Source organism: Geospiza fortis, unplaced genomic scaffold, assembly GCF_000277835.1.
Source record: "Geospiza fortis unplaced genomic scaffold, GeoFor_1.0 scaffold11, whole genome shotgun sequence".
Lineage (NCBI taxonomy): Eukaryota > Metazoa > Chordata > Aves > Passeriformes > Thraupidae > Geospiza > Geospiza fortis.
The window spans coordinates 6,327,268-6,337,797 of record NW_005054304.1 but is presented as its reverse complement, the minus strand read 5'-3'; positions in this window follow the sequence as shown (position 1 = coordinate 6,337,797).

Sequence of the window (10,530 nt, the reverse complement as noted above, 5' to 3'; positions counted from 1 at the left end):
GCAGCCAGACTAAGAAACCAGTGAAATATGCTCCACTCAGCACTTCTGCCCTTCTGTAGCAGATTCCAGCCAGCCCCTCGAAGTGCAGATACAAACACCAACAAATCAAAACCTGACAGAGGAGAGCAGTTTTGGACTTCATCTGCCAGTGGTGGAAGTGATACAAAGCACAGGCTACAGAGGCATATAGGATCAAGAATGCCTCATAATGAATTCTTGACACATCACAAAAACAAAGAGAGGAAGTCTATCCCAATCCAAATCACTCAGCAGTTCAGAAAAAGCAAGTGTGTGTGAGAAAAGAAAATACTTGCAAGAGGGGTGGTTGGTTTTGGTGTTTTGTTTCTTTGGGTTTTTTAATCAACAGCAATAGCCTCAAATCCCAAACCCCTTGCTGTTGGTGTCAGTATTTGCTGGTGGTTCTCTCTGACCAGAACCTGACCCAAGACAACCAGTATTTTTCCTGGATGCCAAGCTGCAGCAATTTTCACATTGCTGATGCCATATTCCCTTGTTGGCTCCAAGACTGCTAAAGGCCCCTCCAGAACTAGGCAGTTATCATCTAAAAATAATCATTCCCAGCATGCATCCTTGAAATGAGCCATGTTACAGCACATGGCAGAGAAGGGAGTTGCCATCTGTGAACCCAAGCCAGTTCATGCCAGCTGAGCCTCCAACAGAACTGCAACTCTCTGTCCCAAAACATGACACCCTGTACTGCAGGGTTTCCTTTGCAGCACTCATTATAAACAGTATTTAAAAACAGAAGAGAAAATTTTATAGCCTAGATGATAGCATATAAAAAATTAGTTGTGCTTTTCATCTTCTTGTTATATCTTTGCTAATTCAGGAATCTTTGCTCCTGGCACTGCTGTGCACAGACTTAAAACGTTCAAACACATCCACGTGCCATCTCTCCTCATCTTGTTTGCAGCTAAACTGCAGCTTGCCTTCCCCTACCTATTAGCCAAAGAAATACAATCAGCAGGAAAGCACCTCCATGCTCTCCTCACAGGAATAAAGATGTTTGAACAGCTCCTGGGTATGCATGGGTGACCAAAAAGTGCAGATCGTGTTGTCACTTCTTGCCCAAGTCAGGTTCCATAGAAATGACTTGAATGAAGATGCCAGCCTGCTTGGCAAGGATAATAAAATTGATGAATAATGATACATCTTGTGTGATAGCAATTTCATTCACTGAACAGATTTGACAGTACAGTGAGGTTATTATGCATTATTTTTAGTACTAGAAATCAATAGCACTATTGTCCTTTTCAGTTCAATTTGATTTAGATGAAGCTCAGTGTGCAGAGAATAATGAGGAACACTGCCTCACATTAAATGGAAACAGAAATCATGTTCTTAGCAGGGTGTGTTTTATGATAAGGTGATTGTTCTGTGAACAGCTTCTTATTTCAATATTTTGGATGTTTAAATAGTGTGTGCTCAAGACAGATGGAAATCTTCTAGGAAATATATATCCCCTGCACAAAGATGACAAATTCTTCTGTGAGGAGAGCTACTGTCAATATGGTTCTCAAAGGCTTCCTATGGAGAAGATGGACACTAAACTCATGAGGGAGGAAGACTCCAATGGAGAATAATTGTGTGATGTGGGCATCTTTCCTAGCTTGAGTTTGAGTTCCTTGTTCCAGCAATGGCTTGGGGAGCCTGAGGCTTCCATCATGGGAATGGGTACCCCAGTCTATCCTAGTGCCTCATTCTCAGTGGAGAACTTTGCAAACCTGTCATTTTATCTTACTGAAGAATGGATTTTTTCATATAATCTCTTAAATGTCAAACATTTTGTAAGGTAGAAAAATTGCTTTTTCCTAATCAAGGGAAGCAGCAGGACAAATTTTGCTTAGAGAGCTCTGTCAGAGCTCTTCAGTTTTCATCTGTTCATGCAAGCAGTTAAAAAGGTCACACTTCCTCCCTCCACATAAAAAAATGCAACTTGCCTCCTTTTCTCTTGTGAACAAAACAGATTCAGTGTCTTTGTATTGTAACACTGGGTGACAAATTGCCCAATCATACCAGATTTTCTGAAGTGCTTGAAGATTTACTTGTCTCCTACTCAGGCTTTGGTCCTGCCATCTTTTGAAACTGCACCCGTGCTGTACAAAATTCTGCTCTGCATGAAAAACAGATGAATGAGAGGCCTCCTGGTGATGATTACACTGGTATGGCTCCTATTACATTAGGTATATTTATTAAATTAATTAAATGACAATAATAGCCCCCTGCCCCGCTGTGCATTCCTTTAGAGCTGATTTCCTAGATAGCTTTCCTGATTTCCTAGGTAGCTTCTCTACCTGAGTTCATAAAGATCCAAGGGAGCCTGCTGGCATCTGAGGACATGTGGAAGAGTGGCAGGACATGCAATGCTTCTGTCAGAAGCTAGCTGAATGTGACATACCATGCCACATAAACAGGGTCACTCAACAAAATGCATTGACCGGCTCTGTCCATGGAGCCCAGTCAAGTGGCAAGAGATGGCTCTAGTCCATAAGGTCTGCCAAAGACAGCATGAGATGAGGGGATTTCCACAGACATTGAAAAAGCTGCAAAAGGAATAAAAGTTGTGGCCAGAGTTAAAACTAGGCTGGCACCTTGCATTCAGGGCTCACCTGGAAGTGATTCAGCATGAGCTGCAGCACTCATTTCTTCATGTTAAACAAGCAGACCCCTCGTGCCAGTAGATGGCACTCAGTTAATGACCTTCGCACACTTATCAGGGAATTCTGCAGTATTCTGCACAATTTCTGCAGTAAACACAGAGCCTGCAGCTCTTTCTGTCTGCTCTGTGGAAGAGGCAGCATTTTTTTGACAGAAGACACTCAGCTCCATCCCTAGACCCTTCGCTTCACACACGAGTGAAGTTCAGCTCCTCTCTGTACTGTCCTAACCTGTGCTGGTTGATGCTCATCCCACATATCTGCAACTCATTCCTAGGCACAGACAGGAGGAGAACTCCCTGCTAACCAGCCACCCCCCTCCTCACATATCCATCTGCAGCACACAGCTGATGCAGGATCATTTTCTCTTGAAGACAAACAGAAGGGTGGGTAGGTTGGACCTGAGGAAGAAGTTGTACAATTACTGTTCAAAGGAGAAGGTGGCAACTTGCAGAATAACTCTCTTCTAGACAAAAAACAAAACAAAACAAAAAACCCCACATCTGAAGAAGATCTTGCTTCTAAGAGCAAAGCAAGGTGCTGTAAATTTTGAGTTACACACCCCCACTACTCAACACCAGCACTCAACCCCAAAACCTCCATCTCTCTTTTGCAAGAACCCTGAACAAAACAGCTGATCCTTTTGAAAACATGACACGAAGCCAGAGTCCTTCACTAAAAAAAAAAAAAAAAGCTTTGCCACAGACATTCTCTTCAATAAAATTGTCAGTTCTACCAACACTTTAAGGCTTTTCTCAGACACTCAGCACACTGTTGAAGGACAACTTCATGGCAATTTTCAATTTTAATTCACAGGGATATTGTACCTGCAACATTATTATATTCTTGCTGACATCATCCTAATTAAGACCACTTTTTCCCTCCTAAGAGGCAGCCTTGACAATGGGCACCAGTGGATGCCTTCAAACAGAAGGCATTTCCTCTGGAAGCAGCATTCCTGTGTCACAGAACAGCAAACATCTCACTTGTTTGCTTACAACACCTTTCTCCTTTGGATTAGAAAGTAGCAAAGGATCCTCCTTCACTCTGATCCGATTTTATCATGCTTTACTTTTGTGTTAAGTATGTAGGACGGGAAAAAAAAAATTAAAAAAGGAAGAATAAAAGAAGGCTCTTGAAAAATAGGACACTGTGAGTGCCTCCGCTGGAGTGAATATAAACTAGACACCCAGAGGCAAGAGGGGGTGACAGTTTCCACATGCTCATGCTTTCTTTTTGGTTATCCCAATAAATAGCCTCACTTTGATGTCCTTCCCAAGCTGAGGTGCCCAATAGCAGACTGCAAGCTGCATCCCATCAATTATGACAGCTAAATTCTCCTTTAAGGAATATTCACAAAACTCAGCTCAGGGCACACAGAGCTGAAATTCCAGATCTGTCATAAAAGGACGAGACAATTGATTGATTTCTCAGTTTGGAAAAAGCCAGCCCCCAACCAGAAAGCTGATTTTTCTCCATCAAAGACTGAAAACACTTGCTTCTGGTAGCTATAATGCTTTCAAGTAATGAGGCTTCAGGCTGCATTACCAATCAAAATCCATTAAATTGTATACTTAATATAGCATAAAAAATATATAGGCATTCAAATGAAGTTTAACAAAAATCTAACCCACTCAGAGTAACTGAAATTCTGCTAAAGCTTTAATAAAGCTTGAATTTATTCAACCCAAGTCAGTGAAAAGCTACAATGTTGTTTAGAGCAGGAATGAAGAACTTTTTCCATTAGACAGCAGGTGCCTATTCGAATTTTCCACTGCTGTGAATATATGATTTATGGTTGGAGTGACAGATTCAAAATCTGGCCTGGAGAGTGACTGCTGTACATGAATTCCACTTCGGGGAAGTAACTTCGAATTCTAAGTACTGGCAAAGGCTCTCCCCCTCCCTCAGTCTGCCTTCTGTGCATGTGTAAAATGCCCTCTAATGAGCACAGATTAGATCACAAGCTGAGCATGTCAACAGCAAAATTGTTGTGAAAAGGCAAATGTCTAAGACAGAAAAAGGAGGCAAGTCTCTGTGGTGCAAACCCTTATCCTTCTTCCCTGCTCTGCACTAGTTTTAGCACTATGTCTACTTTTAGGAGCCATAATGCAAAAAAGCTCGTCACCAATATCAAGCAATCCAAAATAAGTTATTTAAAAAGAGTTAGAAAAGTTGCATAGAAATATGCATCTCTGCAGATATTTTAGTAAGAAGCTATTTTTTCATATGCATTTTTCCACAAACATAAGATATCATAAAAAATGATAAGCCAAAAATTTGGACATTTTATACATAAATGTGAGCTCATTAAAAAAAAAATTAAACCTCTGCAGCTGCCCATAAGAACACAAGTACTTGAGCAGGCAGAAAAAGACAAATATTAATGGAACATCTCTATGAAACATTGCAATGGACCATGAGGCTCTTAAAAAAAACAAAGAGCTGGCAAATATAAAGAGAACTGCTTCTGGTGTTCAAATAAGAACTTTGGATTCCAGAGCGCATTTCTGGAGAAGTTACTTCTTTCTCCTGTGTAACTGTGTGGCTTTGAGGTACATGAGGGCAGGAGCTCTGTAAACACAAGAGAGCACAAATCCCAGGTGTCTTTACAATTGCTTCTGCAGCTGTGCAAGCTGCACAGAAGTGGTTGGTCAAACCTCAAATTCTGGAGCAGTTTCAGCCTTATTTTCTCTAAGAGTTGCTTTTCACCTCTTGCTATTGATTTTGAGTGACCTTAGTGTCCATTTGTGAAAGAGCAATGATGCCTCTCATCCCACACCCATTTGAAATGGCTGATATCAGCAGGCTTTATACAACTTTAAAGGAAATACATTGCTGGGAGCTTTTATTTGTGGATTTGTGCAGTCATCCAAGTGGCTTTTCATGGATTCATAATGCCCCTCTCAAAAATTATTTGGGACTGTTTGGCTGTAAGAACACACATGCTAAACAGCAGAGCAATTTGTATAGACCTCTGGGCAGTGTCAGAGTGATTTAACAGTGCCTGCGTGCAGCACACAGCTGCTACTGAGAAAATGGACCTTGCTGGTGAATCTGACTACACTCTGGTTTTGGGAACCCCTTAGCCACCCCTAAGGTATAACTGGGATAAAGATACCTCTGTCCTCTCAGCAGCGTTGTCTTTGGCCAAGCAGTATCCTCGTTCCCTGCCTTCCCTCCATTTTCCAAGCAGCACCGAGCTGAGAGGGGCTGTTCTGTCACCCACAGCTGGCACATCCACCCTGCTGAGGCAGCAACAGGGCAGCTCTAGCCAACAACTTCAGCAGAAGGAATCTGGGGCTTGTGGTGGTTTAACACCAACAAAGTACCATGCAGCTGCTTGCTCACTCTCCCCTCACACACACCAGTGGAGAGGAGAATCAGAAAGAAAAGGTAAATCTTATGGGGTGAGAAGAAAACCTTCACCAGGACTCCAGGCAATGTCTCCCATAAATTCTCCCCTGACACTCTGCCCACAATGGAAGCATCATATAGGAGGGACAGCCCCTTTAAGTAGTTTGTAGGAGCGCAATGAACTAGGGTTTTGGTTAAATTTGGTTTAAATTATTCGGTGAAATGTTTCTATTCCCTTCTATTCACTGGTTGTAGGATACCGGCCCTAAATCCATAAGAGTTACCTGACATTGGCAGTGCTGAAAATGTTCTGTTTGCTAAATTTTCCAATGAATGGCTTATTTCCCTTGTCCACTGCAGAGTTTCTGGTACAGACATTCTTTTTCTCTTAGTAGGTCAGGCCAAAAGGCTTGGATAGTAAGTTTGTCTCAGAAACCACTGACTTGCAATCTTCTTTGCTGAAGGTTATTTGTACCTACTGAATGCAATGTCCATGTTGCAAAATTTGACAGATGAAACCTTTTATGTTGACTTTTTAAAATTAGTTTTCTAGAAGAGGTTGAGCAAGCAAAGAGGCACTTAAATTAGCACTTCACTGAGCTAATACACTACAATTTTACTGAGGTAATTAAAGACAGAACAATCTGACAATCACATTAAGGTCATAAGTAAAATCAAATCAATACATCAAGAAGTTAAAGTGATGAAATTATCAACAGATCAGGATGTAAAATCTAACAACACATACTGGCAGTAAGTGCTAACTTTTTTGTTCAAACCTTCCTTTGGAAGAGAGCATAAAAAAAGTTTCTTCCTAGTTTGAAGCCTAAACCCCACTTTCAGCATGAAGTTCACTGACCTGACTGAGGAAAAGCACAGATGGATGGATGCTTATGTCCTACAGCATGACTTCAATATCAGTTCTGGTCTAATGTTCTTGCAAGCAGCTTTAAGCAAGCACCATGTTTTAGACACTTTTCTGCCTCCTCTCATTCCCTGACCTGATTCCAGGAAGTGTTTTAGAGTGCTGTATCCTTGTGGATGGACTCTTTTATAATTCTAGCAAAGCCGTGACTTCCACTAAACTCATCTAGACAATTGCAAAGAACATCACTGATAAAGGAATGACCATACTCTGACTTCTACCACGTTTATCTCAAAACAATTTCTCTCTACCTTAACAACTGATTTCTTGTTCTGTGGCCTGCCAGACATATGTCTATGACTAAACTACGCTTGGGATAATATCTAGGAGGAGTTCTCTTAAATACACCCCTCTATGCTGGGAAGTTCTGTAACCCCCCCTACCCAATCTCTCCTCTCTTCTTCCCTAAGGGATCAAGATAATTTTAGGGATACAAGATACATTCATTTTATCATCTTCTGATGCATGGGATAGACTGTCCATTCTTTCCAATAAAAGTGAAGGATAATTATTTTCTTCTTTGGTACCATAACAAAGGATTTTAAGCCACACATAGTGCAGTTTCCAAGCAAAGGGTATGGTAGCTGATGAGTTACCACAGAAGTAGAAGTAAAACCTTGCTAGCAATGAAAGCTTTGACTTATCAATTTTACTCCTTGCTTGCCTGTGCATCATTGACATGATTTTCATGACCTTGCTTCCTTTCTCAGAAGTAACAAGAAGCCTTGCAACCACCACTCAGCCCTGCAGTACTGATGCCCTGCACCACTGCAGGCATAAAGGTACTCATTGCCTTGCACCAACTCAAGATGCCAAGTCAAGACACCCAATAAACCTCTCTGAAAATGAAGGGGATGGACTTCTGCAGCTGTTTTCTTGTGAGAAGGAAGAAAGAGGGACCATAGAAGAGCATGTTGATGAAGGGGGTGTTTGTCTGCCCTGGTCATTCTGGTCCCCTTCTTATAACCCATGATTAATAAATAAGGTACAAAGCTGTTTGAAAGTAGTTCACAGAAGAAACAATAGATTAGGTAAGATCAATGTGCCCTCAAGTCCACCATCTTGTGTCTGATAATGACCAGTGACAAGATACTCAGAGGAAAGTGAAGAAATACTGCTGTAGACAAGTTTGGCTAAATTTATATTCTGTAAAAACCCTCCTTTTTATCCCAAGTTATTTTTTTAACCTTGAAGTGCAAGGTCAAGTAAGTCTTCCATGATTAATTCTGCACTTCTCATAAACTTTTCATTTTTAGGACTCAGAAAATCTTCTCCCTTCCCAGCACTCTTTTTAAGTCTACCACAGCTTAGTCTGGTGCAGATCAGAATGTACTCCTTATTCTTAAACTAACTCACCCATTATTTTTGGTAAACCCCCGCATTCACAGTGGAAGCCACTATCTCAGAATACTTATATTCTTAAGTCACTTTCTGAGTGGTGTGCTGTTTCCTGAATGCATTAGCACACAGAGAACTGGTAGTTGACTTATATTGTCTGTCATGCAGACATTGCTGTCTGCTACAAATATGCTACAAATTATGAACATGCCTGACTTCTCGATAAAAAATGAGGAATTAATCCGATGAATGCCAAGTTTGGTTCATGTCACGATGCTCTTGGTGTTATGATCCATCATAAGAAAGATTAAACAGAGGTATGCTATGAATCAGATTCATTTCAGTCAGGGATCATGATGCAACGCTTTTTACTGAATAACTGTCTTCTGCCTGGGCTACAGCGGCTTGGATGTACTTGCTCTGGTCATGTTTGCATGTCCTGTTTCTGATCACATCACAACCAGCTGTGTAGCTACTAGACAAAGCAAATGCTATACACCTCCCATTGACTACAGAAATAACTGTTCCTTTCAGCAAATCAAACACAGGGGCAACAGATATTAACCCTGCAAGTATCCAGCAGAAACATTTTTTAATTTAAGGTGGGACAGGATCATAAATAATTCACAAGGAGTTATGACTTTATATTATCTGAGTAATATATCTGGGGGAAAGGACTAGAATCAGTGGTGTGGGTTATTCCCCTCTGAGATCTGCAATAAATTTCTTATATTATAATCTGTTGTGAAAAATATTCTGGTTGTCACGCTCCATACACTGGAGGCATTCTAAGTGGCCTGCCACTGACTCCCCATTGGATGATAACACTGTCCAAATTTCTCATCATTTCACACTTTCACTCCATAGCTGTGTGCTTGTTACAGCCTGCTGCTATAAAAAGGATTTTTAATGGAAAAGATCTGACAGAAACTTTATGCTTTCTTGACAAAATTTTTATTGGGCTGAATACTGGAATATTACTGACGTAGTTTTGGACAGGCAGCTATGAACTGGGGAATTGCTCTGGGAAGAAGGTGTGGAGAAAGCTTTTATTACTATCCTTATATCCCTGAAATGAAATGTCCTCAGAGCAGAGGAAGCAACTTGAATGCTGCTATCAGAGAATGCTATGATCCCCTGGGGCTTATCACCACTTGCATTATCAGGAAGAAGAGAAGTCACATATTTTTTCTCCAGAAGTGTAACACTCCCCAAAAATCTCATGACCCTTTATCACCATAATACATAAATGCCTCCCAGTCTTGTAGTCTCCCCAGCTGACACTTTCAAACTGGGAAATGGGCAGAGACTAAAGAGTCCTGAACACATGGGCACATTCCTTGCCCTCTCCTCAGCGAAAGTGGGATTCAGTTCCTGTTGTACCTCCTTGCCCTCAGCCACCCGGGGTTCCAGTGCAGGGCTAAATCTCATGCTTTAACTATGCAAACTGAAGCCAAGTGTGAGGCCAGGCAGCAAAAACTCCAAATTATTGACAACCAAAATCCCCTCCACATCTTTGTCCTCTCTCCCCACAGCTGCATACCCTTGCACAGTTCTTTGTTCAGACTGAATTGTTTCAGAACACCAAAGAGCAGAAAAGACAAAAAGGGGGAAAAAACCCCAGAAGCAGTAGGATTGTGGCAGTCATTGGTTAACTTGGATCAGCTGCAATGAAATGCTGCAAACAGCAGCACCTCAAAGCAAGTTTAATTGCAGTCAAACTAAGTAACAAACCTCAAGTAACAAACCTCAGAGAGTTAAGCACATTCCTAATCATAGTCCGACCTTCAGAAGTTCTGACTAACTCCTGCTGACTTCTGAGAAGCAGAACATTAATTTAGTTTCACCAGGAAAATTTTAATGTTGGAGTCTAACATTCAGATGCAGCCCAAAGATGTTAGGTCTGGATTTGTGGAAGTATTTAAGGGCTTAAAGCTGCAGATACAGACAGCAGCAGAATTTTGAAAAATGCCTAAGCACCACATATTATGAAAATCCTCTGAAAATCACACTAGCTAGATATCTCCATCTTGAAGCTTCTAATGCTGAAATGACCAAAGTTCACAGTCCCTCAAGACTCTCTTACAAATACTGCTGAAAATCTGGCTTTAAGTAGCCCAGGGTCTTTTAAAAGACTTAGAGAGTTTGATTCAGACACTGAGAAGGATTTACATGGCTATAGGACATGTTGGTACTTTGCTGTCTTAAATCTGGCCCTTGGTGTACATATTG